Below are 27,349 nucleotides of genomic sequence, written 5' to 3' on the forward strand. Positions count from 1 at the left end.
TTTTAGCTATCCTGGGTTTTTTGTTATTCCCGATGAATTTGCAAATTGTTCTGTCTAACTCTCTGAAGAATTGGATTGGTATTTTGATGGGGATTGCATTGAATCTGTAGATGGCTTTTGGTAAAATGGCCATTTTTACTATATTAATCCTGCCAATCCATGAGCATGGGAGATCTTTCCATCTTCTGAGATCTTCTTCAATTTCCTTCTTCAGAGGCTTGAAATTCTTATCATACAGATCTTTCACTTGCTTGGTTAAAGTCACACCGAGGTATTTTATATTATTTGGGACTATTATGAAGGGTGTCGTTTCCCTAATTTCTTTCTTGGCTTGTTTCTCTTTTGTGTAGAGGAAGGCTACTGATTTATTTGAGTTAATTTTATACCCAGCCACTTTGCTGAAGGTGTTTATCAGGTTTAGTAGTTCTCTGGTGGAACTTTTGGGATCACTTAAATATACTATCATTCATGTGGTTTTTAATCTTTCTTATTTTTCTTGTTAAGACCTCAAATACAGTATAATAGAACAGATGTAAGTATGGACATTTCTCATAGTTTTCATTCTGTAAACCTGATAAATAGCATGAACAAAATCAGCTTTTGAGAGAGAGAAAAGAGTTTATGATAGTTTATACTTTTATTTCAGTCCACGCATTGATGGGAATCTGGACAGAAATGTAATCAGGATTCTAGGGTGAGGAACTGAAACAGAGGCAATATAGAAATTCTGATTACTATTTTTTTATGGCTTTCACAGCATGCTGCGAACTAAGTGTTCATTGACTTGAATACTTCCTTCATAGGCTGAAGTAATTTTTATCATATGCTATTACTGATAGACCTGGAACACATGTCATATATTTAAGTCTCTTATTGTGTAGAACACTTATTATAATTTCCTCTAGCTAAAATATCATTGCAGGCTACAGAAAAAGAAACGTAGATACCATACCCCCTAGAACCAACACCTTCAACTAACAATTGTTTTTTGCCTTCAAGGTGTTCTGGGGTAATGGTGGTACAGAACTTGTGGAAGTAGCCAACAAATATCTGGGTTATCTTGAGGTCCATTCTATGACAGGGAGCCTATGACCTGTATTATCAGAACAAAAAGGGATTAGAGGCTGAGTAGCCTGGGTACTTTGTGTAAAACTATACATGACCAACAGAAAAATTAGTGAACAGTTTCTTAATGATATTCTGCTATACTTATAGATAGATCAGTGCCTTGTTCATTCATCATTAGAACGGCTTCTTCCTAGGACAGATGTGAACAGATACAGAAAGCCACACCCAAACATAGGCTGAAAGAGAGTCAAAATCAGAGATGTCCATCAGGTATCTTCCCTAGCAGCATGGGTATGATTGTAGGAGTTAGAGGGTATAGAAGACACCAGAAAAACATGGCTCACAGAATAATAAGCAGGATGTATATGGTCTCCCAAAGATTAAAGCAGGAGATTGGGGCCTCAAGAGCTTGCAATAGTTCTCTGTATAAATGTTATTACTTTTAGCTTTGTATTTTTGTTGAACAGCTAACAGTGCCTGAATCTTTTTCCTGCTCTTGAGATTCTTCCTCCTATTGGGTTGCCTTGCACAGCTTAAATATGATGGCTTTTGCCTTGCTTGGTTTTATCTTCTTTTGTCATGCTTGGTTGTTGTATCTACAAAGCCTGCTCTTTTCTGAAGGGAAACAACAGAGTAAGAGTGGATATGGTGAGAGAAGTGGGAGTGGAGGATCTTGTGAGTAGTGAATGGAAGAGAAACTGTGGTCAGAGTGTATTATATGAATGAAGAGAGAATCTTTTTAGCAGAAACAAAAAGAAAAACATACTATTTTTCTTTTTCCCCCATCTTCTTTTCTTTATTGGATCTTTTAAATTTACATTTCAAATGTTTTCCCCTTTCCTGGCTTCCCATCCTTAACCCCCCTATACCATTCCCTCTCCCTTTTCTTCTATGATGGCATTCCCTTTCCCCACCCACCAACCCCTTCCCACCTCCCCAATCTGACATTCTTCTGCATTGAGAGGGGGGTCCAGCCTTGGCAGGACCAAGGTCTTCCCATCCTATTGGTGCCCAACAAGTCCATCCTCTGCTACATATGCAGCTGGAGCCATGAGTCTGTCCTTGTGTACTCTTTGGGTAATGGTTTAGTTCCTGGGAGCTCTGGTTGGTTGGTATTGTTGTTACGGGGTTGCAAAACCCTTCAGCTCCTTTGATCCTTTCTCTAACTCCTCCATTAATTCTTAGAAAATTCCATATGGTATGCTTTATTTTATTCACTTAGACATCTCTCAAGATATACCCCTTCCACCCTGTTTAAGAACTACTATCACAAAAATCTCGGCACATGTATATTTCTTTGGGACATGTTTACAGATTTATTCTGTCAGAATTCAAACCTCACATACACATGAAAGGCCTTTGTGAAAATAAATGTACATCTAATTTCAATAGTTTAGTAAGAGTTTTGGGTAGGTGAAACTTTCCCGTGAGGTGTCCTCTAAGCTGTGAAAAAGAGTCTTCTGCAGGAAGAAAATATTTGAATCATTACAGAAAATTGTAATTTCAAATTCCCATTGCCTGAAAGGCTTCATGTACATGTAAAAGTCAAATTCTATGTCTACTTTGCTGGCCATGTGTTTTCTCACCTCAGTCTTATGAGAATTTTACATGCACCTGGAATTTGCCACAGATACAAAGAGAGAACAATTTTATAGATGGATGAAAGAATTGTTGCCATCACCTCTATAAGCACGTTGGGAGTGTACATTTGAGAATAGATCAAAATACTAGTGGTGGGAAGGCAGCAGACAGCTTTGATTGTAGAATACAGGCGACATACAGGAATATCATAGTGGTATGATCACTTTGATCTAGATGTCCTAAAGGTTACAGAAGATCAATATCTCATTGGAGATCTTAGCTGCAATAAAACAAAAAAAAGGAATCATTAAAACCTATATATTTTTGTTTCTTGTTTTGACATAGCATGATTTATAAGCAACATTTTCATTCTTTAATATTCATATTACAGCCGTATTTTTATTCTAGGTTTGAGCCACAAGATGTTACTCATGGATATTTTAATTGGAACAGACAAATATGTAAGGTGCAGATCATAGCACAGTTGAAATCACTGAATGCTGAAGGCATATGTAGAGTGTATGCACAAAAATATAGCATATGACATACAACATTATTTTACAGTTTTTCCAGTGCATGAGCTTTTGTCTGGAAGATTAAAATCATTTGAGAAGTTTCAGTAATTCTTCAAGACTCTTTATATTATTTACCTATTTTAGGTACATTATTAGTACACTAACATTATTGAATTAACATTAACATTATTAATATATACACTTACCCAGACATATGTGAACCTAAGAATATATTAAAGCACATGTCTCCATCTATGTTCATGTGTATACACACACACACACACACACACACACACACAAAAACCCACATATACACATACCCATTTACACTAAATATACATGCCATAATACTATATTTGTTTTAACATTTTCTTCTTGCATATTCTCAATTTATGATTTCTCATAAGTATCTAAGTTTCTCATACCATGGACAGATTTAAACTCACCCCTTTGATGGGCATTAAAAATATTAATATGCTGGCCCAAGCTTACCAACTACAAAATGTAGTACTTCACAGTGTAATTTCTCATCCAAGGCCTCTTTTAATTTAATCATAACAGAATCTTTGATAGGAGCTTATTTCAGGAGCAAAACTGGAGACACTTAATTATAGAGTGCAGCACAAAATTTCTCTTTTCTTCTTGTTTTTCTCTATATTATAAACTACACTACCTAGATAGAATATCATCATGCACTGGATATTCTTGCATTATATCTTTTATTTTCTCCCTTCTTCCATGAAGTTAGCTCTGGTCATCAACTTGAAACCAGAGCTAGGTTATTCTACATTGCATCATAATTATACATCTGTGATGTTTTATTATTTCAGTGTTTGTATATTTTTCTCCAAGTATACAATGTATACTTCGTGGATCATTACTTCACTCTTAGAATACTACCCAATATATGCTTTGTAACTTTATAAAAACTTCTACTGATCAACACTCCTTCATACAAACAAAAAAAAAAGTCTATCCATGCTTCTAGCACACTCTTTAAAAACAGTCACTTCCCTATAAGTCATCTGTTGATAGATTATACACACATATTCACATGGGTGCATGGGGGGATTATTTCTCATTGTTTACTCCATTTCTGAAAAATAAAAATTTAAAAACTCCAGGCTTACATGGGGTTCTAGAAGGAAAACTCCAATACAAGGAGGGTAACCATACTAAAGAAAAATCATGATATTAATCATCTCACAACAAAGCCAAAAGGAGAGAATCACAGACACATAATGCCACCTACAAAAACAAACATAACAGGGACTAACAGTCATCTATCTTTAATATCTCTCAATATTAATGGACTCAAATCACCTATAAAAAGACATGAACTGACAGACTGGATTACACAAACAGGATCCAGCATTTTGCTATATGCAAGAAACATACCTCAATAACAAAGACTGACACTACATCAGAGTAAAAAGCTGGAAAAAGGTCTTCCAAGAAAATGGTCCCAAGAAATAACCTGGAGTTGCCATTCTAATATCAAATAAAACCAACTTTCAACCAAAAGTTATCAAGTGAGATGAGAAAAGACACTTCATACTTGTCAAAGGACAAATCCACCGAAACTTGAAAAGTCTAAATTCTGAACATCTATGCCCCAAATGCAAGAGCACCCACATACATAAAAGAAACTTTACTAAAGATCAGCACTCACATTGAACCCCACAAAATAATAGAGGGAGACTTCAATACCCCACTCTCACTAATGGACAGGTCATTGAAACAGAACCTAAACAGAGTCACAGTGAAACTAACAAAGGTTATGAACCAAATGGATTTAAAAGCTATCTGCAGAACATTTTGCCGTAAAACAAAAGAATATGCCTTTTTCTCAGCATCTCATGGTACCTTCTCCAAAATTAACCACATAATGGGTCACAAAACAAGCCTCACACTGCTATGAGAAAATTAAAATAATCCCATGCATCCTATCAGATCACCATGGCCTAAGGCTGGTCTTCACTAACAACAAAAACAACAGAAAACCCACATACCCCATGGAAATTGAACAACTCTCTACTCAATGATAATGTGGTCGGGAAGAAATAAAGAAGGAAATTAAAGACTTCCTGGAATTCAATGCAATATGCAAATTTATGGGACACAATCAAAGGAGTTCTAAGAGGAAAATTCATTACACTAAGCACCCTGGTAAAGAAATTGGAGAGATCTTATACTAGCAACTTAACAGCAAACCTGAGCAGTTTAGAACAAAAAGAAACAAACACACCCAAGAGGAGTAGATTGTAGGAAATAGTCAAATTAAGGACTGAAATCAACCAAGTAGAAACAAAGAGAACTATAAAAAGAATCAACAAAACCAAAACCTGGTTCTTTGAGAGAATCAACAAGACAAATGAACCCCTAGCAAAGCTAACTAAAATTACAGAAATATTATCCAAAATAACACAATCAGAAATGAAAAAGGAGATGTAACAACAGAAGCTGAGCAAATTTAAAAAACCCATCAGATCCTACTACAAAAGCCTATACTCAATAAAACTGGAAAATCTAGATGAAATGAATAATTTTCTACATAGATACCACATACCAAAGTTAAATCAAGAGCAGATAAACTACATAAACAGGCCCATATCCGCTAAGGAAATAGAAGTCATTAAAAGTCTCCTAACCAAAAAAGTCCAGGATCAAATGGTTTTAGTACAGAATTCTATCAGACCTTCAAAGAAGACCTAATACTAATATTCCTAAAACTGTTCTATAAAATAAAAACAGAAGGAACAATACCCAATAAATTCTATGAAGCCACAATTATGCTTATACCTAAACCACACATGGATGCAACAAAAAAGAGGACTTCAGACCAATTTTACTTATGCATATCAATGCAAAAATGCTCAATAAAAGTCTTGCAAACTGAACCAAAAACACATCAAAACCATCATTCACCAGGATTGAGTAGGCTTCATCCCAGGGATGCAAGGTTGGTTTGATATTCAAAAATCCATTAACATAATCCACTATATAAACAAACTCAGAGGAATAAAAACTCATGATCATCTCCTTAGATGCTGAAAAAGCATTTGACAAAATACAACACTTCTTCATGATAAAAGTCTTGGAGAGATCCAGAATTCAAGGTCCATATCTAAACATGCAAACCAATAGCCAATATCAAATTAAATGGAGAGATACTTGCAGCAATCCCACTAAAATCAGGGATGAGATGAGAATACCCACTCTCGGGTTGGGGATTTAGCTCCGTGGTAGAGCGCTTGCCTAGCAAGCGCAAGGCCCTGGGTTCGATCCCCAGCTCCGAAAAAAAAAAAAAAAAGAGAATACCCACTCTCCCCATATCTGTAGGTTGATGTTTGTATGCAGTTGAGGGCTGACACAAGTTAGATCAAGGCCATGATTGGACAGTAAAAAAAGGCAGGGACTTTTTGTAAGGGAGGAAGAAGGGAAAGTGGGAGAATCAAGATGGAGATGGAGAAGGACCGACCCAGATCTGGGTGGTCTTAAATAGCCCTAGGTAGTTGCATATATTTAAGGGATAAATTTCTACAGGTCAATTTATCTTATCTAGATGGATTGAGAACTTAACAGATAAATCTGATTTGTTTAATTACAACATATTGAGCCTTGATTTCACCGGGTAGTTGTGAGGTGATTTTTTAAAAAGATTTATTTATTTTGTATATAAGTACACCATAGTTGTTCTTGGACACACACCAGAAGAGGGCATCAGATCTCATTACAGATGGCTGTGAGCCACCACGTAGTTGCTGGGAATTCAACTCAGGACCTCTGGAAGATCAGTCAATACCCTTAACCACCCGAGCAATCTCTCAAGCCCCCATGTAGTTGGAAGTTTATACCTTAACTACCAGGGGGCGATTCCTGGGAGTGTGGGCAGAGTCCGTGGCAGGGAGTTGAGATAGGCCAGCCATTGTTGGACTTCTAGAGCCCTGACTTTACTGGGTAGCTGGAACTAGAGAGTTTGTGATGAGTAGAGAGCCACCTGGAGAGATACTAACCAGAGATAAATTATAGTTAGTTCCATATGGCCTTCTGGTGCCAGAACTAACTCTAGGGCTCAGCACGGCAAAGTGCCATGCTGGAATGGCTTGTGGACCTCCTGGATCTGAGAGGACTTGGAGGCAGCACAGAGCCACTGAGATAAAAGCACCCCAGAGTGCCATGTGGCCCAACAGTGACAGCACTAGCCCTAGATGAAAGGTTACCTATTTTACAATACAGTACTCAAGGTTCTAGCTAGAACGATAAAAGAACAAAAAGAGATCAAGGAGATGCAAATTGACAAAGAAGAAGTAAAGTTATCATTGTTAGCAGATGATATAGTGTACATAAGCAACTGCAAACATTCTACCAGAAAACTTCTATAGCTGATAAACAACTTCAGCAAAGTGCCTGGATATAAAATTAACTCAAATAAATCAGTATTCTTCCTTTATTCAAATGAAAAACAGGCTGAGAAAGAAATTAGGGAGACAACTTCTTTCACAATAGCCAGAAATAATATAAAATATCTTCGGGTAAGTCTAACCAAACAAGTGAGAGATCTGTATGACAATAACTTCAAGTCTCTCAAGAAAGAAATCTAAGAAAATCTCAGAAAATGGAGAGATAGCCCATGCTCAAGGATTGGCAGAATTAACACAGTTGAAATGACCATCCTATCAAAGACAAACTAGATTTAATGCAATCTACATAAAAATCTTAGCACAATTAATTCTTCAGAGACATAGAAAAGGCAATTCTCAAATTCATCTGGAAAAGCAAAAAAAAAAAAAAAACCAGAATAACGAAAACCGTTCTTAACAATAAAAACTTCTTGGGAATTATCATTCCTGACCTCAAGCTATACAACTGAAGAATAGGGATAAAAACTGCATGGTATTGGTACAGAGACAGACATGTTGATCAATAGAATAGAATTGAAGACACAAATATAAAACCACATACTTATGGACAACTGATCTTTGACAAAGAAGCCAAAAGTATACAATGGAAAAAAGAAAACATCTTCAATATATTGTGCTGGTCTAACTGGTTGTCTCTATATAGAAAAACGAAAATAGATGTAGTCCAAGTGGATCAAGGACCTCAACCTAAACCCACATACACTGAATCTAATAGAATAGAAAGTGGGAAAGAGCCTTGAACTCATTGGCACAGGGGAAATTTTCCTAAACAGAACTCCAATGGCTCGCATTCTAAGATCAAGAATTGATAAACGGAACCTCATGAAACTGGGAGGCTTCTGTGAGGCAAAGGACATAGTCAATAAGACAAAATGGCAACCTACAGATTGGGGAAAAAAATCTTCACTAATTCCACATCTGATGGAGAACTAATATCCAAAAATATATGAAAAACTCAAGAAGCTAACCACCAAAAAAAAATCAAACAACCCAATCAAAAAAATGGGGTATAGAACTAAACAAAGAATTCACAAAAAAGGAATCTTGAATGACTGAGAAGCACTTAAATGTTCAAAGTCCTTAGTGATCAGGGAAATGCAAATCAAAACAACACTTAGATTCTACCTTATACCAATCAGAATGGCTGAGATCAAAACATCAGGTGACAGTGCATGTTAGTGAGGATGTGGAGAAAGAGGAACACTTCTCCATTGCTGGTGGGATTGCAAACTGGTACAACTGCTCTAAAAATCAATCTGGAGATTCCTCAGATAATTGGAAATAGAGTTACCTGAAGACCCAGCTATACCACTCTTGGTCATATACCCAAAAGATGCCCCACCTTTCCTCGGGGGCACATGTTCCACTATGTTCATAGTGGGCTTATTTGTGATAGCCAGAAGCTGGAAACAGCACAGATGTCCCTCAATAGAAAAATGGATACAGAAAATGTGATTCATTTACACAATAGAATACTACTCAGCTATTAATAACAATGACATCCTGAGTTATGGAACTAGAAAATATAATCCTGAGTGAGATAACTCAGACCTAAAAGGACATGCATAGTATGTACTCACTAATAAGTGGTTATTAACCAAAATTGTTCAAAATACCCAGGATACAATCCACAGAACTCAAGAGGGTTAACAAGCCAAAGGGCCCAAATGATGCCTCAATTCCACTTGGGAGGAAGAAGAAAGCGATGACAGGAAGGGGAACAAGGGACCTAGGTGAAAAGGGGGACAGTAGGGGAAGAGGGTATTGGGTAGAGGGGAACAGGACTGAAGCCCTAAGGGCCAGCAAAAAGAATGGAAACAGGTAACCTTGCGAGAGAGGAGGTGGAGAGGACTCTCCAGAATGTACTAGAGACCTGGGAGGTGGGAGATTCCCAGGATTCAAAGGAAGGGACCTTAGGTGAAATGCTCTAGGGTGGAGAGAGAGAACTTGTAGAGCCCACCTCCACCAGAAAGACAGGGCATTAAGTGAGGGATGGGGTTGCCATTCCACAGTCAAACACTCTGACCCATAATTGTTCCTGTCTGAAAGAAGTACAGTGACAAAAATGGAGAAGAGCCTGAGGAAAAGGAGGTCCAGCAACAGGCCCAAATTGGGATCCAGCTCAAGTGGAGGCCCCAGGGCCTGACAGTATTACTGATGCTATGATATGCTCTCAAAAAGGGGCCTATCATGACTGCCCTCTGAAAGACCAAACAAGCAGCTGAAAGAGTCAGATGCAAGTATTGGCACCCAACAAATGGAGAGAAGCTACTGACCCTGTGGTTGAATTTGGGAAAAGCTGGAAGAAACTGAGGAGGAGGGCAACCATGTTGGAAGACCAGCAGTCTCAACTAACCTGGACATCCAAGACTTCTTAGACACTGGGCAGCATATATGAGCTGATATGAGGCCCCCAAAACAAATACAGCAGAGGACTGTCAGGTCTGTACTTAGTCAAAGAAGATGCACTTAACCCCCAAGAGACTGGTGGCCTTCAGGAGTGGGGAGTTCTGGTGAGGTTGGGGTGAGGGACATCCTCGTGGAGACTGGGGTGAGGGTTGGGGAGCTGGAGGAAAAAAGTATTTTTTTAAAAGATTTATTTATTTATTATATGTAAGTACACTGTAGTTGTCTTCAGACACACCAGAAGAGGGCATTAGATCCTATTACAGATGGTTGAGAACCACCATGTGGTTGCTGGGATTTGAACTCAGGACCTCTGGAAGAGCAGTCGGTGCTCGTAACCACTGAGCCATCTCTCTAGTCCCAGAAAAAAAGTATTGAATATGGAACAGTCAGAGCGTAGACCAGGCAAAGGATAAAATCTGGATTGTAAAAACAGATTAAATAAAATTTAAAAAATGTTTTAGAGAGGCACAAAGAAGAAAAATTTAAAAATAAAGTTATAAAGTTATAACTAAAATAATTTAAAAACCATAGCTTGTTATTTACTAAGTACAAAGGTGAACTTACAAAGACAATAACTGGTAGTGGCTGAATAAAAACAACCTCATCTGGTGGCTCGATCTGTTGGCAATAGTGAAAGACATTATTGGACTTCAACAATTCTTGGATTCATGTAGAAAATAAAATTATGATGAGCATGTTCATCAAAACACATTACATCTAAACATTCACTTTGCTGTACTTTTGTATTGAGAAGTTCAAACACTTGAACAGAATCCTTTTGCTGTTTGTGTCACTTTAACTCCGTGTTTCCCTTTCCTAGTCTGCTTGGATTGAAAATTGAGCTAATCAAATTGCCACTGTGTAAATATATGATGATACTATAGGAATTGTACTATATTTCAAAATATCTCATACTTACTGTTTATCCTGTCATCTTAGGTATAATATTAGAGCATGTTCTTTTTTTTATATTTTTCTGGGAAGTAAATATTTAGCATTTGAGATGATAGAATTTTAAGATTTCATTGAGAAAACATTTATGAAACTAGTTACTCACACACTTAATTGCACTGATTGAAAATATTTCCTTAGGAATTCTAAAAATTGTATTCAATGTTTATATAGTCATTAGGATAATAATGAAATAATTAAAATATAACATGGAAAGTAGTGAGTATCTCATTAAATGAAATTATCATTTTCAGTTTTTAGATTAGAAGTGCTATATAAGTTAAAGAAGTAGGCATATAAAAGTAGAAAGCTTCGACTTGCAAAACTTTAAAGTAACAAATTTAAAGTACTCATACTCACCACGCCAAATTTATTCCCGAGTATTAAGGAAGGATGACTCTCTAAAGGAGAAGAAGAAGTTAATTTTGTCATATAACACATTCTTAAAGCATTAGGAGAAAGACTTTTGGGAAATGTTCTATAACTTAGTCCCTATCTACTCACTCATTCACAGCAAGTATAAAAGGTAACCACACAAAATAAAACTCAGTGTTTATTGTTCTGTGGTCTTATATTATGGAATCAAATGCAATGTTTATCTTTATAAGTTGTTAGGTGGAAAAAAGTTATTTTTGCTGCTATCTGGTGTTGAATGATATTTTAGAAAAACATAGATTGTAATACATGTTTCTCTTTTTTAAGCTGACTTATCCCAGCTCAATGATCAAAAATTTAATGAAAATGTCCCTTATGTTTCTTGATGATTTTATGTAGGACAATCAAAGTCGCAGTTACTTTGAAAGATTAGCCTTCGGTGAGAACCATTATGTGCATTTATAATAAATCCTCTCCACAGTTTAGTTTCAGTCTGAGAAAACTGAACTTAGGTATTCTTCTTTTTTTTTCTTTTTTCTTTTTTTCGGAGCTGGGGACAGAACCCAGGGCCTTGTGCTTGCTAGGCAAGCGCTCTACCACTGAGCTAAATCCCCAACCCCGAACTTAGGTATTCTTTTTTTTTTTTAATTAACTTGAGTATTTCTTATTTACATTTCGAGTGTTATTCCCTTTCCCGGTTTCCCGGCAAACATCCCCCTAATCCCTCCTCCTCCCCTTCTTTATGGGTGTTCCCCTCCCCATCCTCCCCCCATTGCCGCCCTCCCCCCAACAATCTAGTTCACTGGGGTTCAGTCTTAGCAGGACCCAGGGCTTCCCTTTCCACTGGTGCTCTTACTAGGCTATTCATTGCTACCTATGAGGTCAGAGTCCAGGGTCAGTCCATGTATAGTCTTTAGGTAGTGGCTTAGTCCCTGGAAGCTCTGGTTGCTTGGCATTGTTGTTCATAAGGGGTCTCGAGTCCCTTCGAGCTCTTCCAGTTCTTTCTCTGATTCCTTCAACGGGGGTCCTGTTCTCAATTCAGTGGTTTGCTGCTGGCATTCGCCTCTCTATTTGCTGTATTCTGGCTGTGTCTCTCAGGAGAGATCTACATCCGGCTCCTGTCTGCCTGCACTTCTTTGCTTCATCCATCTTGTCTAATTGGGTGGCTGTATATGTATGGACCACATGTGGGGCAGGCTCTGAATGGGTGTTCCTTCAGTCTCTGTTTTAATCTTTGCCTCTCCCTTCCCTGCCAAGGGTATTCTTGTTCCCCTTTTAAAGAAGGAGTGAAGCATTCACATTTTGATCATCCGTCTTGAGTTTCGTTTGTTCTAGAGATCTAGGGTAATTCAAGCATTTGGGCTAATAGCCACTTATCAATGAGTGCATACCATGTATGTTTTTCTGTGATTGGGTTACCTCACTCAGGATGATATTTTCCAGTTCCAACCATTTGCCTACGAATTTCATAAAGTCATTGTTTTTGATAGCTGAGTAATATTCCATTGTGTAGATGTACCACATTTTTTGTATCCATTCCTCTGTTGAAGGGCATCTGGGTTCTTTCCAGCTTCTGACTATTATAAATAAGGCTGCTCTGAACATAGTGGAGCACGTGTCTTTTTTATATGTTGGGGCATCTTTTGGGTATATGCCCAAGAGAGGTATAGCTGGATCCTCAGGCAGTTCAATGTCCAATTTTCTGAGGAACCTCCAGACTGATTTCCAGAATGGTTGTACCAGTCTGCAATCCCACCAACAATGGAGGAGTGTTCCTCTTTCTCCACATCCTTGCCAGCATTTGCTGTCACCTGAGTTTTTGATCTTAGCCATTCTCACTGGTGTGAGATGAAATCTCAGGGTTGTTTTGATTTGCATTTCCCTTATGACTAAAGATGTTGAACATTTCTTTAGGTGTTTCTCAGCCATTCGGCATTCCTCAGCTGTGAATTCTTTGTTTAGCTCTGAACCCCATTTTTTAATAGGGTTATTTGTCTCCCTGTGGTCTAACTTCTTGAGTTCTTTGTATATTTTGGATATAAGGCCTCTATCAGTTGTAGGATTGGTAAAGATCTTTTCCCAATCTGTTGGTTACTGTTTTGTCCTAACAACAGTGTCCTTTGCCTTACAGAAGCTTTGTGAACTTAGGTATTCTTTTTTTTTTGTTTTGTTTAAATAATATTTTTATTAATGCTTTGAGAATTTCATACAATGCATTTAGAACATATTCATATTCCCTCCCCCAACTTCCCACTCAATTTTGAGTCTTCTTCTTCTTCTTCTTCTTCTTCTTCTTCTTCTTCTTCTTCTTCTTCTTCTTCTTCTTCTTCTTCTTCTTCTTCTTCATCTTCTTCTTTTTTTTTAATTTGGAGAATACTTTATTAGTTTTTGTAATCAAACCCACGTATATAAGACCTTACATATTTAATACAGTGTGTTACCCCTGTACAAATGGAAAAAACTTAAGTTCAACATTTCTAGACCAATATGGCTGTTAATTTCTGTACAGTGCCAACTCAACACAGTAAACAGGGATACTTTTTTCCAAAGTTGACAGCACAGGTAAAGTTTCAAAAAATTCAAATTATATATCTGTATATATATATTTATATTTATATAAAAAGACCAATAATAGCAGTGTGTTATGCATCAACAGCAGCAACAGCTTTTCCAGGTTCTGCAGTCATCTGAACAAAACTGTAGAGACATCCAGCACACTCTATTAAAAAAAAAAAGTAAAAAAAACAAAACCCGAGAAAAGAGCACAGTTCTGTTACTCTTGTGGTACCTGGCACCATTTTTTTTTAAATTAGCTTCTCAATCATCATCTGGAAAGAAAACATTCTGAGCAACATCATTAAAAACAGCTCTGATAAAGCACGGTCACTACTACGTATCATAAAGCAGGTACAAGCTATTTTACATCCACAGAGGTATGATACAGTACTGTCCTACATCTATAATACTAGAGGATACAATTTAAAAGGCATTATTTGAGACTTGATTCTACTTTTCCAGCAGAAGGTCCAAAGGATGGTGTGACACAGCTTTGTAAAGAAACTCTAGACAGGATTTCCTTTCACTAGTGGCACAGTTCTAAGGATTCATTCTCTCCATGAATGTCAGCTAAAGCCGTTATTTAAAAAATGAAATATCCCTAGAACAAAACCGTATAACCACCGGATTCACATGAAGATGACCTAGTGGAGACAAGCTGGACCTCACCTTACCAACAAGCTATCAAATCTGTTATGTTTAAACAGTGAGACCTCCAAGGAAGGAGATGCCAAGTAGTGCTTCAAAGCTTCGGACCACAATCAAACACAGCACCCTTTTCAACAGAAGCAGAAGCTCATCTGAATATGCTCATGGATGCTGACATCAACATTTAATCATCTCCTCACTCATCCAGGAAGAGGGGGAGATCAGTTACTACTGTACTTTATTGTGTTCAACCAAATCACCATGTTACAAAAATAGCAAGCTGCCATAATAAAAAATAAGGCTCCTCTATCCAGCACCAGATAGCATCATTTTACTTTCAAGCCTAGAAATTGCACACTTGTATATAAACCAATCGAAGATGAGGATTGAGAGTTCATCTTGGTGGATTTTTCCTTTGATGAATATGAAGTGTCCTTCCTTATCTTTTTTGATGACTTTTAATAGAAAATTGATTTTGTTTGATATTAGAATGGCTACTCCAGCTTGCTTCTTCTGACCATTTGCTTGGAAAGTTGTTTTCCAGCCTTTCACTCTGAGGTAGTGTCTGTCTTTGTCTCTGAGATGTGTTTCTTGTAGGCAGCAGAATGCAGGGTCCTCATTGCGTATCCAGTTTGTTAATCTATGTCTTTTTATTGGGGAGTTGAGGCCATTGATATTGAGAGATATTAAGGAATAGTGATTATTGCTTCCTGTTATATTCATATTTGGATATGAGGTTATGTTTGTGTGCTTTCATTCTCTTTGTTTTGTTGCCAAGACGATTAGTTTCTTGCTTCTTCTAGGGTATAGCTTGCCTCCTTATGTTGGGCTTTACCCTTTATTATCCTTTGTAGTGCTGGGTTTGTAGAAAGATATTGTGTAAATTTGGTTTTGTCATGGAATATCTTGGTTTCTCCATCTATGTTAATTGAGAGTTTTGCAGGATACAGTAACCTGGGCTGGCATTTGTGTTCTCTTAGGGTCTGTATGACATCTGTCCAGGATCTTCTGGCCTTCATAGTTTCTGGCGAAAAGTCTGGTGTGATTCTGATCGGTCTGCCTTTATATGTTACTTGACCTTTTTCCCTTACTGCTTTTAATATTCTTTCTTTATTTTGTGCGTTTGGTGTTTTGACAATTATGTGACGGGAGGTGTTTCTTTTCTGGTCCAATCTATTTGGAGTTCTGTAGGCTTCTTGTATGCCTATGGGTATCTCTTTTTTTAGGTTAGGGAAGTTTTCTTCTATGATTTTGTTGAAGATATTTACTGGTCCTTTGAGCTGGGAGTCTTCACTCTCTTCTATACCTATTATCCTTAGGTTTGATCTTCTCATTGAGTCCTGGATTTCCTGTATGTTTTGGACCAGTAGCTTTTTCCGCTTTACATTATCTTTGACAGTTGAGTCAATGATTTCTATGGAATCTTCTGCTCCCGAGATTCTCTCTGCCATCTGTTGAATTCTGTTGGTGAAGCTTGTATCTACAGCTCCTTGTCTTTTCTTTTGATTTTCTATGTCCAGGGTTGTTTCCATGTGTTCTTTCTTGATTGCTTCTATTTCCATTTTTAATTCCTTCAACTGTTTGATTGTGTTTTCCTGGAATTCTTTCAGGGATTTTTGCGATTCCTCTCTGTAGGCTTCTACTTGTTCTCTAAGGGAGTTCTTTATGTCTTTCTTGAAGTCCTCCAGCATCATGATCAAATATGATTTTGAAACTAGATCTTGCTTTTCTGGTGTGTTTGGATATTCCGTGTTTGCTTTGGTGGGAGAATTGGGCTCCGATGATGCCATGTAGTCTTGGTTTCTGTTGCTTGGGTTCCTGCGCTTGCCTCTCGCCATCAGATTATCTCTAGTGTTACTTTGTTCTGCTATTTCTGACCGTGGCTAGACTGTCTTATAAGCCTGTGTGTCAGGAGTGCTGTAGATCTGTTTTCCTGTTTTCTTTCAGCCAGTTATGGGGACAGAGTGTTCTGCTTTCGGGCGTGTAGTTTTTCCTCTCTACAGGTCTTCAGCTGTTCCTGTGGGCCTGTGTCTTGAGTTCACCAGGCAGGTTTCTTGCAGGGGAAAAGTTGGTCCTACCTGTGGTTCCAAGGCTCAAGTTTGCTCGTGGGGTACTGCCTAAGTCCTCTCCTCCGCGGCGGCAGCAACCGGGAAGATCTGCGCCGCTCTTACCAGGAGCCTCCGTGCACCAGGGTTCCAGATGGCGTTTGGTGTTTTCCTCTGGCGTCTGGATGTGCACAGAGTGCAGTCTCTTCTGGTTTCCCAGGCGTGTCCGCCTGTCTGAAGGTTTAGCTCTCCCTCCCACGGGATTTGGGTGCAGAGAACTGTTTATCCGGTCTGTTTCCTTCAGGTTCCGGCGGTGTCTCAGGCGCAGGGGTCCTGCCGCTCCTGGGCCCTCCCCTACGGGAACCCAGAGGCCTTATACAGTTGCCTCTTGGGCCAGGGATGTGGGCAGGGGTGGGCAGTGTTGGTGGTCTCCTCCGCTCTGCAGCCTCAGGAGTGCCCACCTGATCAGGCGGTGAGGTCTCTCTCCCACGGGGTTTGGGAGCAGAGAGCTGAACTTAGGTATTCTTAAGTGGAATCTCAGGGATGTGATGAGTAGACTTACCAATAATAAATGAGATTTGAAGGGACATTGAAGCATGACACTCAAAACCAAAACTTATGTGTCAGGCACGCTTCGGGAGTACAAGATGGTGGGGCGTTGCTTGCCAACCCCAAAATGCCACTCACCGCCACTGTACCGAATGCGAATTTTTGCACCCAACCATGTGGTGGCCAAGTCCGGCTTCTGGCACTTTGTGTCGCAGTTGAAGAAGATGAAGAAGTCATCCGGGGAAATTGTGTACTGTGGGCAGGTGTTTGAGAAGTCACCCTTGCGTGTGAAGAACTTCGGCATCTGGCTGCGCTATGACTCCCGCAGTGGCACTCACAACATGTACCGAGAGTACCGGTACCTGACCACCGCCGGCCTGGTCACACAGTGCTACCGAGACATGGGTGCCCGACACTGTGCCCGTGGGCACTCCATCCAGATCATGAAGGTGGTAGAGATTGCAGCTGGCAAGTGCCGCCGGCCAGCTGTCAAGCAGTTCCACGACTCCAAGATCAAATTCCCATTGCCCCACCGTGTGTTGCGGCGCCAGCACAAACCACGCTTCACCATCAAGAGGCCAAACACCTTCTTCTAGACACAGAGACCTACTGAATAAAAGCTTCAGACTGTCAAAGAAAAAAAAAACCACAACTTATATCCACCTCTACAACTTCAGTTAGTTATCTACTTCAGGTCCTTAAAATGTCATACTTAACACTTCACAAAATGCTATGCTTATATTTTCAGAAAAAAATCATGCTTTATTGCTATATGAACTATTTTCACAAATTGGTTATCTGACTGTATTAGTCAGGATTCTCTAGAGTCACATAACTTATGGAATGTGTCTCTAGATTGAGGAAATTTATTATGATGATTTACAGTCTGTAGTCCAACTAACCCAATAATGGGCAGTTGTGAATGGGAAGTCCAAGAATCTAGTAGTTGCTTCATCCTATCAGGTTAGTTGTTTCAGGTAGTCTTCTGTAGAAGTAAGTTCTAACAAATGTGGTAGCAAGGAAGTGCAAGCAGTTGAAGAATAGTGAATCTTCCTTCTTCAAATGTCCTTACTTAGGCCTGTAGCAGAAGGTGCGAGCCAGATTAAAGGTACACGCCACCAAGCCTGAATCTGGGACTTGCTTGGCCCCAGGTCCTTGCCTCAGTCTTCTTGGATTAAAGGTGTGTAGTACCTTGCCTGAGCCTAAGCTTTTCATGCCCACTATGCCTCAACATCTCCATGCCAAGTTTCAGGTCAGAAGCTCTTCCAGTCTCACGATCTGGATCACAGGTATGCTTTCCAATTCTGGATTGCAGTTCATTCCAGATATAGTCAGGTTGACAAACAAGAGTAGCCATTACATTCCACCCCTTGTCAACTTAACACAAATAATGTCTCATGTCCAAATGAAACAATAGCCAGGTCATAAACATACTTAACATGATTATAATTATTCCTCATAAAATCACAAATGCATTTGTACATTTACAATAGGTCAATGTTTCTTGGAAACTGTCTTTTAGTATTTCAACTTAAATACCAACAGATGTTAAAGAAATTGGAAGAAAGCACAAATAGCTATATGAATGTGTTCTTAACAATAAAACAGAAGCTTTCAGATTACTTTATAATCTTCGTTTCTGCAACTGGTCACTTGGCCTTAGATGATATTTATAACTAACCTTCTCCTATTTCTTCTACCCTCTGCAAGCACCTCAGCATGTCTTGGCTCTTTTCCTGGAGGAGTGACCCATACCTTCATTCTTGATGGGTCTGTGTCCTTTATCATTCTGCTTTTCTAGGCTGTTGTAGTTTTCCATTGACTTTAATCACAGGACATGGTAGTACTAAGAGAGGCCCTAAAAAATCTGCACTCCCAACATAATTCTTAATTCCATTGTGGATATGCAATCCAATTTCCTCATGGTAATCTAGATCTATCACTCCACCTAACACTGTTATTCATTTCTTAGCCTGTTAGGTTAAAGGCATTAGAAGCCCAAAATGACCAGGAAGAAGTCTGAACTTCCAGTTCAATGGAACGTTTGTTGTAGCTCCTGGTAGGAGCACTTTCCAATTTGGAGCCAAAACTTATAGGCCACCAGAACCTAGGGTTCCGGGGACAGGAAGCAAAAATTTCCCTAGAGGGTCACTAGGAATGATAGTGAGTGGAATTGTTCCCCTTTCCACCCCTTGATTCCTGGACCAGTGGATCCTAGCTATGGGAGAAACTGTACCATATATCAGACGCTGATTCAGAGCCTTCTGAAGAACTCTGACCAAGCCCTCCATGTTGCTGCCACCTAATTGGTGTTGTAACTGTGTCTTCAAAGGACCATTCTAACTTTCTATCAGACCAGTGGGTTGCTTGAGGATGGTGGGGAACTGTAAGACCTGTGGATTCCATGATCATGGGCCCACTGCCGCACTTTCCTGGCTGTGAAGAAAAACACAGATGATGTTTCTAGCAGAAGAATTATGGAAAGGAAAGGCAAATCCATAACCAGAATAAGTATGTATTCCAGTAAAAACAAAACATTGTCTTTTCAATTGAGGAAGTGGTTCAAGTACTCAACCTGCCACCAGGTTGCTGGTTGATCACCTATAGGAATAGTGCCGTATCTGGGGCTCAGTGTTGGTCTCTGCTGTTGGCAAATCTGGCATTCAGCAGTAGCTGTAGCCAGGTCATCCTTGGTGAGTGGAAGTCTGTGTTCTTGAGCCCAAGCTTAACCCCCATCTCGGACACGATGGTCACATTGTTCATGTGCCCATGGAACAACGACAGGAATGGCTGGGGAAAGAGAATGGGTCATTTTATTGACTAGATTCTTGAACTCCTTCTTAGCTGAAGTCACATTTTGGTGAGCATTTAGATGGGATACAAATATCTTCACATCCTTTGCCCGTTTGGAGGGATCTATCCACAGACTTATGCTAGATGACTTTCTCACCAGTTTTCCAATTGTGATCTTTCTAAGTCCCTGACCATCCTTGAATACAGCACATCAGTCAGTGAACAATCATACATCTGGCCATTTCTTTTTCCAAACAAACTGTAGTACCATGTGTAGTGCCCAAAGCTCTGCCCACTGGGAAGATTTTCTTCCACCTGTATCTCTCAGGATTGTCCCAGAAAGGGGTTGTAATGCTGCAGCTGTTCACTTCTGGGTGTTGCTTGCATAATGTGAAGAATTGTCAGTAAACTGGGTCCTAGTCTTTTCTTCTTCAGCCAGCTGATCATAGCCATGAGGCTATAGTTATATGCTTGGTAGCCGATGTCATTGTAACAAGAATACAAACCATAGGCATTTGAACAACTTCTTCATGTAACTTGCTTGTGCATTTAGGACCTGCTTAGGCCTGATCATGTATATATCACTTTCATTTAATAGTAGTCTGCTGCTGTGCACATCCTACTTTATGACTTGGAGGATCTGATAACACCCAGCTCATGATGGGCAGTTCAGGTCAAACTGGTGTCCTATTGTCAAATGTTCAGTTCCCATTAAGACCCAATAGCAGGCCAAGAGCTGTTTTTCAAAGGAAGAAGAGTTGTCTGGAAATGAACTGTTGTCTGGTAGAACTTTGCTGCAAAATGCCTAAGGTCTCTTCTGTGACTCACCTACAGGGTCCTGCCAGATATTCCAAACAGCATCTCTATCTGACACTGGGTCTGCTGAAACTTATGGTCCAAGTGGTAGAGCAACCTGTACAGCCTGGACCTATTGAAGAGCCTTCTCCTGTTCCATGTTCCACACAAAGTTAGCTGCTTTCCCTGTCGCTTGGTAAAAGGTCCTGAGTAACACACCCAACTGAGGAATGTGCTGATTTCAGAATCCAAATAGACCAACTAAACATTGTGCTTCTACTTGGTGGTGGGAAGGGCCAGGTTCAATAACTTATTTTTCACCATAGCAGGAATATCTATGCATTTCCCATACCACTGGCCTTCTGAGAATTTCACTGAGATAGATAGTCCTTGAATTTTGGGTTGATTTATTTTCCATCCTCTGATACACATATGTGGAACCAATGAGTAAAAAGTGGTTGCTACTTGCTGCTCACTTGGTCCAATCAGCACAATGTCATCAATATAGTGTACCAATGTGATATTTAATGGAAGAGACAATCAAGATCCCATCTAACTAAGTTATGACAGCAGGATAGTTCATATATCCTTGAGGCAAAACTGTAAAGGTATACTGCTGGCCTTGCCAACTGAAAGCAAATTGCTTCTGGTGGTCCTTATGTACAGGTACTGAGAAGAAGGCAGTTGGTAGATCGATAGGTCCATACCAGGTACCAGTAGATATGCTAATTTTTCAAGTAATGAAACTACATCTGGTACAGAAGCTGCAATTGGCGCTACTACCTGACTTAGTTTTCAATAGTCAGCTATCATTCTCCATGATCCAGCTGTCTTCTGCATTGGCCAGATAGAAGAGTTAAAGGGAGATACAGTTGGAACCAGCACCCCTTCATCTTTCACATAAATGATGGTGGTAGTAATTTTTGCAATCCCTCCAGGAATATGAAACTGGTTTTGACCCACTATTTTCTTTGGCAGAAGCAACTCTAAAGGCTTCCACTTAGCCTTTCCAACCATAATAGCCCTTGATCCACAGGTCAGGCATATAATGTGAGAATTCTGCCAACATTGAAGTATATCTATCCCAATTATACATTCTTGAACTGATGAAATAACTACAGGATGTTTTTAGAGACAGACTGGACCTACTGTGAGTTGAACATCAGCCAAAACTCCACTAAACACCTGTCCTACATAAGCCCCTACTTTAACTGGAGGGCCACAATGTTCCTTGGGATCTCTTGGGATCGATTCAGGACCAGTACCCAATAGAACCCAGAAAGTCTGATTATTGCCTTTTTTACAGTGTACATTTACCTTTGTAGAAGGGTATAGGTCTCTCTAGGGATAAACTGGAGAAAGGCTAGCAGCAAAATTTTAGATGTCTACTGAAGATCCTTCCTCAAAGGAATGTGGCCACCCCTTCATTCAAGGGTTCTGGGTCTGTACATTGGCCCAAGTCTGGACATTGTTTCACTAGCCAAGATCGTCCTTTGCCATGATCCAATGTAGTCTTTCATTTGTTTGAGAATTTTTCTGTTTATACAGATCAGACAGATATGCAATAGGTTTCCTATCTGTATCTTATCTGGAAACACAATGATTGATTAGCCAGTAACAAAGGTCCATACAAGTCATCATGTCATTATAAATTTCACCTCTCCTGTGCTGACCATTATGGGTTAGGTCATTATAAACCTTGTTTTGCCTACACTGCCCATTATACTAACTCTGATTACCTTGTCTTTGGTGATTCAGTGTTGCCAACTAGCCCTTGCTGCTTCAGGACATGAAGCAATTTTCCTCAGACACTTTTTTATAATCTGAGTTTTTCATCTTCATGTATTGCTAGACAATTTGAGATGATGAGTATTTAAGGTTGTCTCTTTTCCCAAACATGTAAATGATACCAAGTGTGAATTGTTATAACAATTTTTCAACAATAAAACTGCTCTTTCTTTCTACATCCACTGAATTATTCTTCCTCTTCCATTTAGGATGTGAATTTCTCAGCAGGAAGGAAGGTTGGGTAGGTGAAGTGGACAATATTTAGTCAGAGATTAAGAAATAGTCCTTAATTTTACCTTGTGAATGGAATAAAAATGAAGGCTAGTCTTCATCATTAATCTCTTTCATGATGGACCCAGTGTAGTTGATTTGAGAGAGAAACATTTAATTTTTATAGGAAAATCAGCACAGCCATCTCAATGTCCTCTTTACCTTTCCTTTGCCAATGTCACATATTCTGAAGAAAAAGAAAACTACTCACATATACACACACAACGAGGGAGAATAGATAGGTGATAGATGATATATAGATAAAGCTTCACTTTACATAATATGAAATTCTTTTTCTCTTGTATAAATCAGCCATTAGCAAACATATTCTGAAGTGAGCAATTGAATTTCTTAGAGATCTGCTCTCTGACATCTATATTATATTATTGTTGGGTACCAAGAAGAGGTTAATATCCAAAACCACTTAGGAAAGGATAAAGACCATAAGGTGAACTTCCTGAGATGGACTCATCATGGAATGTGGACTGCAGTGAATGAACCTTGGCAGGACAAGCCCAAGAGATGCCATTTACAAGATCAAGTCCTGTTATTGATATGTCTTTTCTGTACTAATGAAATTGACATTATATTTCCTGGGCACTAGCCCACCATATTGGGCCAAATTTCTGCATATCAAGAAAGATGTACACTGCCTTGTAGTGAAGCTATATGGACTAATAGATAAATTCTTCATTCCTAGTGTTGGTTCTATAAGAATTCCTAAAACTATATCAATAATTATTAAACAATTTATAATAGGACTGCAATTAAGGTCCTTTCTGACATGTGGATACTACAATTAGACCTCTGCTTCATGTGCCATGAGTGAATTGCTTCTGAGAAAGAAAGCAGGCATTTACAACATAGAATACATTCCTTAGAGCCGTAAAACAATTAAACAAAGACCGTGAAAAAGAAAGAACAATTTATTGTAGGTGTAGGTACAGAAGATAAAATTTTAATGGGGTTATCTACACAAAAATCCAATGCTAACTTAGACAAAAAAATGATAGTTTTAGACTCTCAGTGAACCTTTTGAGATAGTGACAGAAAATGAATATGTAACTACATTACTAGTCTTACTAGCAACACATGTAAACATCTCTGTTGTAACCTTTTTCAATTTATGATTTGAATTTAAGTTTGTAAAAAAAAAGGATGTTTGGAAAACCATATATAAAAAAAACAAGAATAATCATAGTAGGTAGTAGAAGGAGAGGGCAAAATTACAAGGAAGAAGGAAAGGAGCAGCAGAGTAACTTAGAAATTAAGGGAGAAAAGTAACAGAAATTAAGAGCATGTAGTCAGAGGATATAGTCTGACAGGTTTTTCTTTTATTACTTTCTCATAGAAAGAAAGATTAGAATATTTTTAAAAAGTATCTTTTTCTTTCCGAAAGCAACTTTTCTCTTACTGACAAGGAGTTTAAAAAAAACACTTAGTCTTAAAGCCCCGCACAGAAGTCCTGTGGTGAAAAGAACAAAGGGCCTGTTTATTCAATCTCTCTCCCTGCCCCCACCAGGCAACAGTCCCAGGAGGTGACTGCTTTCCACAGCTCTCTGTACCTCAAACCTGCCCTGAGATAGCTTGTCTACCAGGAGTGCTGAGTCACCTAAGATTACAGGAGGGCTGACATACCCAGCCTCATAGGCTCGCAGGAGGGACAGGTAACAACAGAGATAACCAGATGGCTAGAAGCAAGCACAAGAACATAAGCAAAAGAAACCAAGGCTACTTGGTATCATCAGAACCCAGTTCTTCCACCATAGCTAGCCCTGGATACTTCAGCACATCTGAAAAGCAAGATTCTGATTTAAAAATTACATCTCATGATGATGATAGAGGACTTTAAGAATGACATAAATAACTCCCTTAAAGAAATACAGAACACAAGTGAACAGGTAGAAGCCTTTAAAGAGGAAACACATAAATACCTTAAAGACTTAAAGGAAAACACAAAAAACAGGTGAAAGAATTGAACAAGAGCATTCAGGATCTAAAAATGAAAAATAGAAACAATGAAGAAATCATAAAGGGAGACAACCATGGAGTAGAAAACCTAGAAAAGAGGTCAGGAGTCATAGATGCAAGCATCACCAACAGAATACAATAAAGAGAAGAGAGAATCTCAAGCATAGAAGATACCATATTTTACAGATACCGTATTACACAGCAGTCAAAGAAAAAGCAAAATGCAAAAAGCTCCTAACCAAAAAAATCCAGGAAATTTAGGATACAATGAACAGACCAAGCCTAAGCATAATTGGTATAGAAGAGAATGATAATTTCCAACTCCAGGGTCAGTTAATATCTAAAACAAAATTATAGAAGAAAAATTTCCTAACCTGCAGAAAGAGATGCCTATAAACATACAAGAAGTGTACAGAACTACAAATACACTGGACCAGAAAAGAAATTCCTCCCCTCATATTATAATCAAAATACCAAATGCACAGAAAAAAGAACAAACATTGAAATCAGTAAGGGAAAAAGTCAAGTAACATATAAAGGCAGACTTATCAGAATTACACCAAACTTGTCAACAGAGACTCTAAAAGCCAGGAGATCTTGAGTAGGTGTCATACAGATCCATACCTAACAGGGAATCACATAACGGTTAACGATCTGTATTAGACTTATTAGACTTTTAAAGGACATGGCTTATTAAAAAAAACCAAACAAATGAAGAAAACAACTCACACAGACCAGTAGTTATAGCCTGTAAAGCATCTGGGAACTGTAAAAACACATGGAAATAGATCAAGTAAATTTCATTTTAGACAAAACTCATTTTAAAGTAACTGTTACATTAAAAATGGAGTTTTGGATGTGTTTGCTTGGGTCTTGGATATCATAGAATCAAACACTCGGGGTTTATTTATGTCTTAAATGGGCCAGTGTAATGTGGGCAGAATGAAAACCATGGCACTTAAACGTTTTATGCTGTTTAAGAACTAAGTAGAGTTGTAGTCATGGGAAAATGTTCCAAAATCATCCAGGTAGTGGGATGGGGGTAGGGGGAGAGCCAGTATATTCAACAAATGGTGCTGGATCAAGCGTTGGTCTGCATGTAGAAGAGTGCGAATTAATCCATTCTTACCCCCTGTACAAAGTTCAAGTCCAAGGGGTTTAAGAACCTCCACATAAAACCAGATGCACTAAATCTAATAGAAGAGAAAGTGGGAAAGAACCTAGAACATATTGTCACAGGAGAAAACTTCCTAAACAGAACACCAATGGCAAAGGTTCTAAGATCCTCTATAGACAAATAGGATCTCATAAAATTACAAAGTTTCTGTCAGGCAAAGGACACTGTCAATAGGTCAGAATGGCAACCCAGAGATTGGAAAAAGATCTTTACCAATCCTACATCTGATAGAGGGCTAATAAACAAAATATACAAAGAACTCATGAAGTCAGACTGTAGTGAACCAAGTAGCCATATTAAAAAATTGAGTACAGAGCTAAACAAAGAATTCTCAACTGAGGAATCTTGAATGGTCAAGAAGCACCTAAAGATGGGATTGCAGACTGGTACAACCATTCTGGAAATCAGTCTGGAGGTACCGCAGAAAATTGGACATTTAATTGCCTGAGGATCCAGCTATACCTCTCTTGGGTATATACCCAAAAGATGCCCCAACTTATAAAAAAGACACGTGCTCCACTATGTTCATAGCAGCCTTATTTATAATAGCCAGAAGTTGGAAAGAACCCAGATGCCCTTCAACAGAGGAATGGATACAGAAAATGTGGTCCATCTATACAATGGAATATTACTCAGCTATCAAAAACAATGCCTTTATGAAATTCATAGGCAAATGGTTGGAACTGGAAAATATCATCCTGATTGAGGTAACCCAATCACAGAAAAACACACATGGTATGCACTCATTGATAAGTGGCTATTAGCCCAAATGCTTGAATTACCCTAGATGCCTAGAACAAATGAAACTCAAGACAGATGATCAAAATGTGAATGCTTCACTCCTTCTTTAAAAGGGGGACAAGAATACCCTTGGCAGGGAATAGAGAGGCAAAGATTAAAACAGACACAGAAGGAACACCCATTCAGAGCCTGCCCCCCATGTGGCACATACATATACAGCCACCCAATTAGACAAGATGGATGAAGCAAAGAAGTGCAGGCAGACAGGAGCCGGATGTAGATCTCTCGTGAGAGACACAGCCAGAATACAGCAAATACAGAGGCGAATGCCAGCAGCAAACCACTGAACTGAGAATAGGACCCCCGTTGAAGGAATCAGAGAAAGAACTGGAAGAGCTTGAAGGGGCTTGAGACCCCATATGAACAACAATGCCAAGCAACCAGAGCTTCCAGGGACTAAGCCACTACCTAAATAGTATACATGGACTGACCCTGGACTCTGACCTCATAGGTAGCAATGAATAGCCTAGTAAGAGCACCAGTGGAAGGGGAAACCCTTGGTCCTGCTAAAACTGAAACCCCAGTGAACGTGATTGTTGGGGGGAGGGCGGCAATGGGGGGAGGATGGGGAGGGGAACACCCATAAAGAAGGGGAGTGAGAGGGGTTAGGGGGAAGTTGGCCCGGAAACCGGG

General features: G+C 39.1%; 1 long non-coding RNA gene and 1 pseudogene across 2 annotated transcripts in view; one reads left to right on the forward strand and one right to left on the reverse strand.

The window, feature by feature from the left end:
• Window positions 1-623: 623 nt before the first annotated feature.
• The window catches only part of LOC148007189 (uncharacterized), a 31,136-nt gene continuing 4,410 nt past the window's right edge, over window positions 624-27,349 (reverse strand). Inside the window, exons 2-4 of the long non-coding RNA XR_015649598.1 lie at window positions 11,309-11,349; window positions 10,562-10,615; window positions 624-2,929 (exon numbers count right to left, since the gene is read on the reverse strand). This is a non-coding gene — a long non-coding RNA (uncharacterized LOC148007189). The remainder of the gene's footprint in view (window positions 2,930-10,561; window positions 10,616-11,308; window positions 11,350-27,349) is intronic.
• Rpl18al1 (ribosomal protein L18A like 1) lies at window positions 15,874-17,767 on the forward strand (annotated as a pseudogene). The gene has a single exon (XR_015649593.1). The product of XR_015649593.1 is annotated as a ribosomal protein L18A like 1, transcript variant X2 (transcript).

The sequence above is a fragment of the Rattus norvegicus genome, chromosome 1 (genome assembly GCF_021556685.1).
Source record: "Rattus norvegicus strain SHRSP/BbbUtx chromosome 1, alternate assembly SHRSP_T2T, whole genome shotgun sequence".
Classification (NCBI taxonomy): Eukaryota; Metazoa; Chordata; class Mammalia; order Rodentia; family Muridae; genus Rattus; species Rattus norvegicus.